Raw genomic sequence first — 9,901 nt, 5'->3', positions numbered from 1 at the left:
ACTCATGGTCCATCATAGATGTTAGTTTAGCCAGGACCCTTCTGTCCCCCACCTCCCTCACCAAGTCCAGAGGACAGCCCAGGACAGAGCTGGACTTCCTGATGACCCACGGGAATGGGGCTACCTGCAACCCCAATCCCCCTCCACCTAGACCCCCCTGCCTGCACTAACGGTCTGTGAAGATGATGTTCGACAGCTCTTTCAGAGACAAAGAAAAATTAGGAAGGTTCCAGGGCCTGATGGTGTGTCCCCCCTCCTGCCTGAGAGTCTGTGCTGACGAGCTGGCGCTCATCTTCATGCTGATCTTCAACCAATCTCTGGAGCTGTGTGAAGTGCCCTGCGTATGCAAAGATCTTGTTTGTGGACTTCAGCTCGGCGTTCAACACCATCATCCCTGAAATCCTCCACCAGATGTTCACCCAGCTCACAGTGCCTGCCTCCACCTGTACACCTTCCTGATTGACACGAGGCAACAGGTGAAGCTGGGGAGCATCAAATCCAGGACCTAGACCATTAGCACTACTGCCCCCCAGGGGTGTGTTCTCTCCCCACTGCTGTTCTACACCAATGACTGCACACCAGGAGACCCTTCTGTGAAGAAGGCCCAGCAGAGACTGTACTTCCTGCGGCAGCACAGGAAGTTTAACCTGCCACAGGAGCTGATGGTCACCTGTTACACTGCCATCATACAGTCTGCACTTCAGTCACTGGCCGGTTTGGATGGAACTTAATTCCATCATCAGCTTCTCTTCACCTCTGTGTTAAGGGTTCTTCCTCGCTCAGTTGCAAGGATCCTGGATGTCTTCTGTTAGTTTATATGCACTCTTGGTAGTGGCAAAAATCTTGATGCAAACTGACAGTTTCCCCCAGCAACTGAAAAGTCTGTCTCAACCAGCAAAATTCTAGGGTTTATATACTATTTTTCCTGCGCTAGGTAATGCTTAATGCCTTAATCACATTTCTATCACTATATGTCATGCACTCAACTGCAATAAAATCATAGTGCAATCAATCACAATAAATCATGATACACTTACTATGAGATCATTTTCTTCTTACTGATTCATATTAGCTCTTTAATAGTTAACCTTACTTTTGCATGGTCTTAATCAATATTTCAGAATCAATTTTCTATCTATCCTTCAATTCTGCTTATTACTTGTTCCACAGTGCTGCTCTTCTTCATCCTGTACCTTTCCCTGTCCCTCGGTGGTGTTGCTTGCAGGACTGGAGACATGCAGCTGGTGTAATCAATCATCAACTCTGGTTCTTCTTCTTTATACTTAATTCATTCAAGGTATTCTCTCAGGTATCACTCTAGGCTGTCCTCCTTCTGGTTTGATTGTTCAGGAGTATTTCTCTTAGGAGGGCTTTTCTTCGGAGAGGGAGGAAAAGATTTCCAGAGTGTGGGGGCCTGGACAAAAAAGGCTCTATCTCCCATAGTCTGCAACCTTGAGCGTGAAGTGGTAAGTTGAGTGGTGGAGGAGGAGCGGAGGTTCTGGGAAGGTCTCTACAGGTGGAGGAGGTCAGAGAGATACTGAGAAGCGATTGAGTGAAGGTATGTGTAAGGGAGGAGGAGTATCTTGTATTGAATGCGATATTTTATTGAAAGCTGGTGTAGGTGAGTGAGTGTAGGGGTAATGTGTTCCCAGGGCTTGGTGTGAGTGAGAACCCTGACAGCAGTTTTGAATGTGTTGGACCCTATCCAGGAGTTTGTGCGAAATACCGGATAGGACTTCATTGCAGTAGTCCAGTCGGGGAGTAATGAATGAATGTATTAGTGTTTCTGTGACTGAGTCTGGGAGTGAGTGACGGAAGTGGGAGACATTGCATAAGTGAAAGATAGCAGATTTGGTCTCTGATTTAATGTGGTGTTCAAATGAAAGGGTGGAAAGATGGAGTCCAGAATGACACCCAGGTTGCTTACTGATGGTGATGGGCAGATGGTATTGCCAACGATGTTGAGCACCAGATCTCCAACCTTCTGAAGCAGTGGTCTGGTGGCCACAACCATGAGCTCTGTTTTGTTAGTGTTAAATTTTAGGAAATTGCATGAAAGCCAGGTTCGGGGGTCAGTGAGGCAGTTGGAGAGGGACTGAGGTGTAAAGTGGGAGGAGGGGTTTGTGGAAATGTATAATTGAGTGTCATTGGCATATGAGTGAAAGTTGGTTTCTGCACTGCAGATATCTTAAATTACAGTTAGGACCAGATAACATGCCTCAGGTTAAGCCAGAACACCGACACTGGAAGAAAGCTACTCCTGGGCATGGACTTGGTGCTCTGTAAGTGTTAAAGTATTTATAATTTCATTGTTGATGCTAACATCATGAAGAACATACCGAGCATTTCTAAAATATCGTGTGTCAGTACAGTAACTCCTGATAATTTCACAAACACCAATCCAGTATGTCATCACTCACTCACTGTTACCTACCTAGCTACCTAGCATATAGCATTATAGCTGTGAAACCCAGGAGGGGCATTTAACAAGGAATAGTAATCCATACTGAACAAGCAGCCAATTACATAAGGCAAGGCAAGGCAAGGCAAGTTTATTTATATAGCACAATTTGTCATGAGGCGGCAGTACCGGTCCTCCTAATTACCTTGTCTCCTTTCTACCTCAGTGTGTGTTGTCTGCAGGTGTGCCACAAGAGACAGTTGCTGCTGATGAGCATCACCTGGTCCCAATTACTCACCATCGTCAATAAAGGCTCCGGTTCACCTCTCCAGCGTCGCCAGTTCTTCCCGTTATCTACACGCGGTAGCCTCTCGCCAGCTTCACTCAGTGAAAGGATCAGCTCAGCCAAAAACTTACCTGTTCTCTATTTCTCCAGGTCCCTGCATGTCAGCAGTTCCTGGGGTGTGCCTTCCCCTGTCGCCTGGGAGCCACGCAGTCTGATCCAGGCATTCGTCGCCCTGTACTTTCAGGAAAGACTGTCCTGAGCACCTGGAGAGTTTTATGTGTGGATTAACCTCCAGTGAATTTGTGTTATAATAAACTGACTCTGTTTTTGAATCTGCCTTTGGGTCCTCTCCGTTTCCGTCATTAGTGACGTAACAGAAAGAACTGGCCAAATGGACCCAGCGGATTCCCAGCCCGGCAAACACCTGAGCAGTAGTGCTCTGCACGAGGCGCTCTCCCGGCAAGGGGCCTTGCTAGGAGAGCACGATCATACTCTACGCAGCCTGGTTAAGATGAACCAGGAAATGGCTACGCACATGACCCAGCTGATGGATCAGGTACGGATTCTAACCACGCAGCTCTCTCCCGCAGCTCCTGTGGTGTCGGTTGACACGCCACAGACGGGCCCGCCACCTGGCCCGGCGCAGGATCAGCCCGACCCGCACGTCGCGGACCCCGAACCATATCACGGAAACCCTGGAACCCGTGGAGGATTCCTTCTTCAGTGCGCGAACATCTTTGAGACGCGACCCCAGACCTACTCCACAGATAAGTCCAAAATTTCTTTTATAGTCGGACTGCTACGGGGAAGGGCGCTCACTTGGGCGGAGGCAGAATCCTCGTCCAGGCCATTAACTAACCTGACACTACTCCAGTTTCTTGAGGCTTTCAGGCAAGTGTTTGACCGACCTGATTATGCCGGGGACGCCGCTACACGGCTCCTCACCATACGCCAGGGAAATAGGAGCGTGGTGGATTACGCCATCGAGTTTAGGATGGTGGCAGCATGCATGGGGTGGGCAGGACCAGTCCTACGGGAGTTGTTCAAACGTGGACTTTCCGAACAGCTCAAAGATGAACTAACTTGCAGGGACCAAGCTCCCGATTTTCCATCTTTTATAGACCAGGTGATCCTCCTGGATGGTCGCATCCGGGAGAGGCGACGAGAGAGAGCCAAGTGGGAACGGTTGCCCGCGGGGCCATCTGCCCAGGAATCCGCGGCACGACCGCCAGCTCCCAAGGCTTTTCCGACCCCCACTACCACCTCCTCGGACCTGGAGGAACCCATGCTGCTGGGTCATGCTGGTCTGAGCCCGGAAGAGCGGCGGCGGCGGTTCCAGGGAGGTTTGTGTCTATACTGTGGTGAGTCAGGTCATGTGCTTAGAAATTGCCCACAACGGCCAAAAAACCGGCCGCCTCATCAGTAAGCCTGGGGGTGCTGGTGAGTCGGGTGTCGGATCGCCCGGTATGCCCCAGGGTAAATTTGTCGGCCGTCCTCTTGGTCGATCGGCGGACATTTCCCGTGTCCGTCCTGGTCGACTCGGGGGCGGACGACAACTTTTTGGATGCAGAATTGGCGCAGCGGATAGGGGTGTCCTTACGCCCCCTGCCCTCCCCTTTGAGAGCCAACGCCCTAGACGGTCGTCTCCTTGCCCACGTCACACATGTTACCGTTCCCTTGACCCTGATCCTCTCAGGTAATCACCGCGAGGAGATCACATTTAAAATTATTCCAGCACCGCGATCAGCCCTGGTACTAGGTCTTCCGTGGCTTCAACACCACAACCCTCACATTAACTGGGCTACCGGTAGGATCACTGAGTGGAGTCAGCGCTGCCATGGTACTTGCCTCCGGGCGGCGTTGACCCCCACTATTACCCAGAGTAACCCTGTTGAGACGGCCATAGATTTAACCGGCGTGCCGGAGTGTTACTACGACCTGTCGCAGGTCTTTAGTAAGGAAAGGGCCTTATCGTTACCCCCACACCGACCCTACGATTGCCCCATCGATTTCCTCCCGGGTGCTCCGCTTCCTTCTGGCAGGCTGTACAGTCTGTCGCGCCCGGAGAGGGAGGCGATGGAGCGGTATATTGGTGAGTCCCTCGCGTCAGGGATAATTCGGCCCTCGTCGTCCCCGGTGGGGTCCGGTTTTTTCTTCGTTGAACAGAGGGACCGGACCTTGCGTCCCTGCATAGATTACCGCGGAATTAACGCTATCACCGTGCGAAATCGCTATCCGCTTCCCCTGCTGTCATCCGCCTTCGAGTTGCTGCAAGGAGCGACTATTTTCACCAAACTCGACCTCCGTAGTGCGTATCATTTAATTCGGATCCGGGAGGGCGATGAATGGAAAACGGCTTTCAAGACCCCTTTAGGGCATTTTGAATATTTGGTGATGCCATTCGGCCACACCAACGCCCCAGCCGTTTTCCAGTCAATGATCAATGACATCCTCCGAGATTTCCTGAACAAAGTAGTTTTTGTTTATCTTGACGACATCCTGATTTTCTCTCTCGTCTGTTGGAGAATCGGCTGTTTGTCAAGGCCGAGAAGTGTGAGTTTCACCGCCCATCCGTTCCGTTTCTCGGTCTGATTGTTGAGAGCGGTAGAATACTAGCAGACCCCAGCAAGGTCAGTGCAGTGGCTGAGTGGCCACGCCCCACAACTCGGCGTAAGTTACAGCAGTTCCTCGGGTTTGCCAATTTTTACCGCCGCTTTATCCGTGGTAACACAATTCATACACAGAGTAATTCAAAGTGCTTTACAGAAATAAAAGACAGGTTAAAAATACATAAGCAAGAATAAAAATAAAAAGGCATGCCATCGCTTTGTCACCATATTTGCCCCTTATGATATTGACTATCGGACCACGCTGACCCATATTTCTGGGTCCCCTACTTTCAGTTTGTCCCATCCCTGATGGACTAAAAGTACCTCAACACAGACTATCTGCTGAGACGATCCTGAGTCCTGGACTCTTACATCTAGGATCGAGTAGACTACAGCTGGAGGTTCCAAATCCCTTATTTAAGTCTACAGCTGTTTAGACCCGTATTCTAAGGATAACACTAAAGCGCCTGGGTTCCTAACCCCTGAGTCCCTGACCCAATTGGCTTTAGATCAAAGGTTTCTAACCTAATCAACTTAGAGTACTGACCGTGAGTCCGATTGTCTCCCCCAACTGGACAAAAGTAGTGACAAAACAGTTTTTAAAAATAAATAAATAAATAAAAAGTTAACATTAATTAAAAATTAATATTAGAGGAAACTGAGTGCAGATAGATCAGTTTGGATAAAACACTGTCAGGTCTAGTCAGGTCATATGTTATATGCCACACTAAAAAAAAAGATTTTTAGCTTGGGCTTCAACATTGCCAGAGATGAGGCTTGTCTAACATCATCAGGAAGACCATTCCAGGTTTTAGCTGCATATAACTGAAACACTGCTTCTCCCTGTTTAGTCCTGACTCTGGGCACGAGCAGAAGGCCTGTCCCTGATGTTCTCAGAGTTCAAGATGGTTCATATGGCATCAGCATGTCAGAGATGTAATGTGGTGCTGAGCCATGAAGAGACTTATACACAAGCAGTGCTGTTTTGAAGTCTATTCTCTGAGAGACAGGAAGCCAGTGCAGAGATCTGAGAACAGGAGTAATGTGGTTGTACTTCCTGGTTCTAGTCAGGAGCCGAGCAGCAGCGTTCTGAATGTACTGTAGCTACCTTACAACTCGCTTTGAGAGCCCCATGAACAGGCCGTTACAGTAATCTAACCTGCTAGAGATAAAAGCATGGATAAGTCTTTCCAAGTCTGGTTTAGACATGATCCCTTTGATTCTGGCAATGTTTTTGAGATGGTAAAATGCTGACGATGTTATAGATTTAATGTGGCTGTTAAAATTCAAGTCTGAGGCCATGATTACCCCTAGATTTCTAACTTGATTTTTAAATTTTAGAGAAAGAGACTCGAGGTGACTGCTGACACTTTCTTTTTGTTTCTGTGGCCCAAAGATGATTATTTCAGTCTTGTCACTGTTTATTTGGAGAGAGTTGTTTTGCATCCACAGAGTGATGTGTTCAATACAGCTGCACAGTGAATCGACTGGTCCATATTCACCAGCTGTGAGTGAAATGTAAATCTGAGTGTCATCTGCATAGTTATGGTAGGACACATTATTGCTGCGTATTAACTGGCCTAAAGGAAACATGTAAAGATTGAACAAAAGGGGTCCCAAGATGGACCTTTGGGGGACCCCACATGTCAATACCATTTGGTCTGAGACACAGTTACCAACTTCAATGAAATACTTCCTGTCTTCAAGATAGGACTTAAACCATTTAAGGGCAGTACCAGAGATGCCTATCCAGTCCTCTAACCTTTGTAACAGTATCACATGGTCCACTGTGTCAAAAGCAGCACTTAGATCCAGCAGTACTAAGACAGAGACTCTGCCAGCATCGGTGTTCAGATGAATGTCATTTGTCACCTTGATGAGGGCAGTTTCAGTGCTGTGATGGGGTCTAAAACCTGACTGAAAATCATCAAAGCAGTTGTTTACCATGAGAAAGTCAGTAAGTTGTTGGTAAACAACTTTTTCAATGATTTTGCCTAAAAACGGCAGGTTTGATATGGGCCGGTAGTTGTTCAGTACCATGGACTGCTCTTCTTCAGGAGAGGCTTGATGACAGAAATTTTCAAGGCCCTTGAAAATGTTCCAGACTGTAATGAGTTATTAACTAATTGAGTGAGTTGTGGTAACAAACTGCTTAGTACTGATTTCAGAAATTTACTGGGTAAAACATCAAGGCAACAGGTGGAGGAGCTCAGACTGGAGATGAAATCTTCAACTGTTATGTCATTTACTGGTGTAAAGTGTGTCAGTTCTACCAAGTGTTTCCTGGATGGCTGCAGAGTTGGTATCTGCCTCGTGCAATTTATTGTTTGTTTAATACCCTGAATCTTGTCATTAAAAAATTATGCAAATTCATTACATTTAGATGTTGAAATTAGTTCCAGTGGCAATGGAGATGGAGGGTTTGTTAACCTACTCACTGTAGCAAACAGGACACATGAGTTGTTACTACTGTTGTTGATGATTTCAGAAAAATACATTTCTCTCTTTCTACGTAGAGTTACATTGAACACACACAACATCTGCTTATAAATGTCATAATGAACCTGGAGCTTTGATTTACGCCATCTTCGTTCGGCCTTCGGGCACACCCTTTTCTGTGCCCTGACCGAGTCACCCTGATTAATTTATCCTTAACAGGAGCAATCACATCTATGACATTTAGAACACTTGAAGTAAATGAATTCAACAAATCTTCAACATGAGAGAAAGTGGTATTTTCAAACCTAATCATCGCCATAAACAGTTTCCTGGTGTTATCATTTATGTGTCTTTTCTGAACAAGTGTAGGTCCAGTTGCATCTTTGGGAATTATGGACAAATCAGAAAAGACACAAAAATGATCAGACAAAGCAACATCAATCACAGTGATATTAGAAGCGTTAACACCCTTAGTAATGACAAGTCTGGAGTGTGACCTCTGGTATGGGTCGGCTCCCTAACGTGCTGGCTAAGGCCATACGTTTCAAGGACGGCAGAAAGTTCTTTAGCATATCTGTCAGGCCTTATCCATGTGAACATTAAAATCACCTGTAATAACCAAACAGTCAAACTCTGTAAAGACAACTGAAAGCATCTCAGTAAATTCATCAATAAAATTTTGACAGCATTGGGGAGGTTTGTAAATAATAATAAAAAGTACAGATGGAGATAATTTTTGCTCCATTTTAAAAGATACATACTCAAATGATAAGAACTCCCCAAATGACAGCCTGTGGGTAACCACATTATCCCTAAAAAAGGCACAGACGCCGCCACCCTTTTTGTTTTCTCGTGTTTCTGATAGAAATGTAAAATTAGGTGGGGTGGATTCAATAAGAACTGCATTTGCTGTCCTGCTATCTAACCATGTTTCTGTTAAAAGAACCAAATCTTAAAGATTGTAAGAGGAGATAAAATTATTAATTAAAATGATTTGTTACATAATAGGCTCCAGCAGATCCCCGTGACCCTGAGCCAGGAAAAGCGGGTATAGAAGATGGATGGATGGATGGATTTGTTACATAAAGATCTGACATTGAGCACAAGTTTCTGCAAGTTTCAAATTAGTTTGAGTAGGACCTGAAACTATCTGTCTGCAAGGGATTTGAATTAGATTTCTCTGATTGTACAGTCTAACTCTCACTCTTTTAGCCACTCTGCGTGTTTTGACTGGAGCTATAGCACTAGGGGAGAGTGTTCTCTCCCTGGGCCTCAGGTCAATAAGTGGTTTATTATGGCTGTAAGTCCTAGAACAGCAGAGGCCCTGGGTGTCCTAGTTGCTGATGGCAGCATTGATGCTAGTCAGGATCTTTGGTCCGGGAGCAGGTGGGGTGGGGACTGACAGGGGTGCTCTGAGGAAAGACAGGTGTAGGTGTTGGCCGAGGTGGTCGAGATGGTGGAGTTTTAATTGATTGAGGGACAGAGGTCATGCTCCTGGGTGGCAAAGAGGGTGGTGTTTGCTGGGGGGATGAATTCACTGGCTTTGATGATAATACCCGTGACCTTGCCAGGTTAGGGGTAAGAGGCACCATTTTAATTCCTGATTTCACCAAGGTTTCCAAATGATTTGGAAATCCCATTGGTGAAGCCGGGGATGGTATGGTCAATGATGAGTCTGCAGAGGATGTGGATGCAGCTGGGGGAGGCCAGGGCAGTGGAAGGGGCACAATTGAAGGTGCTGTTGAGGGGGGATCCTTGGCTGATGAGGGGTCCGTTGCTGGTGTGGTGTGAGTGTTTACTTCACTCCTGTCTTCTCTCAGAGGAGCCTTTGGTCATTCTGCTGAAAAATAGCATTAGGAAATAAATAGGACACTAAAAGAAAAGGTGGTGTTGGAAAAACGTTAAAATAAAAACTGCTACAATTTTAAAAAAGGAGTTTTGCAAAAAACTTAATGTAAAAACAAGCATAGTGAAATAATATAATGTAATAATGAGATGAATTTTAAAAATATATTGCATCATTTTACAATGTCATGTTCATATTATGAAATTGCAATGTTTATTTAAATAATGTTTTTTAAATAATTAGTTGGTTCATAAAGTGTTATTATTTATGTTTTTTTTTTAACATTTTGAAGTTCCATATTTTGGCACACACGGACTTCC

The 9,901-nt window shown here is 46.1% G+C and overlaps 1 long non-coding RNA gene across 1 annotated transcript; it reads left to right on the top strand.

The window, feature by feature from the left end:
- The first annotated feature begins 2,634 nt into the window (after positions 1-2,634).
- Positions 2,635-3,019, top strand: LOC113130649 (uncharacterized). The gene is made up of 2 exons (XR_003295723.1): positions 2,635-2,764; positions 2,838-3,019. It is a non-coding gene; the product is annotated as an uncharacterized LOC113130649 (long non-coding RNA).
- Positions 3,020-9,901: the final 6,882 nt, after the last annotated feature.

Source organism: Mastacembelus armatus, chromosome 22 (genome assembly GCF_900324485.2).
Source record: "Mastacembelus armatus chromosome 22, fMasArm1.2, whole genome shotgun sequence".
Taxonomy (NCBI): Eukaryota; Metazoa; Chordata; class Actinopteri; order Synbranchiformes; family Mastacembelidae; genus Mastacembelus; species Mastacembelus armatus.
This window is presented reverse-complemented; position numbering and strand designations above follow the sequence as displayed.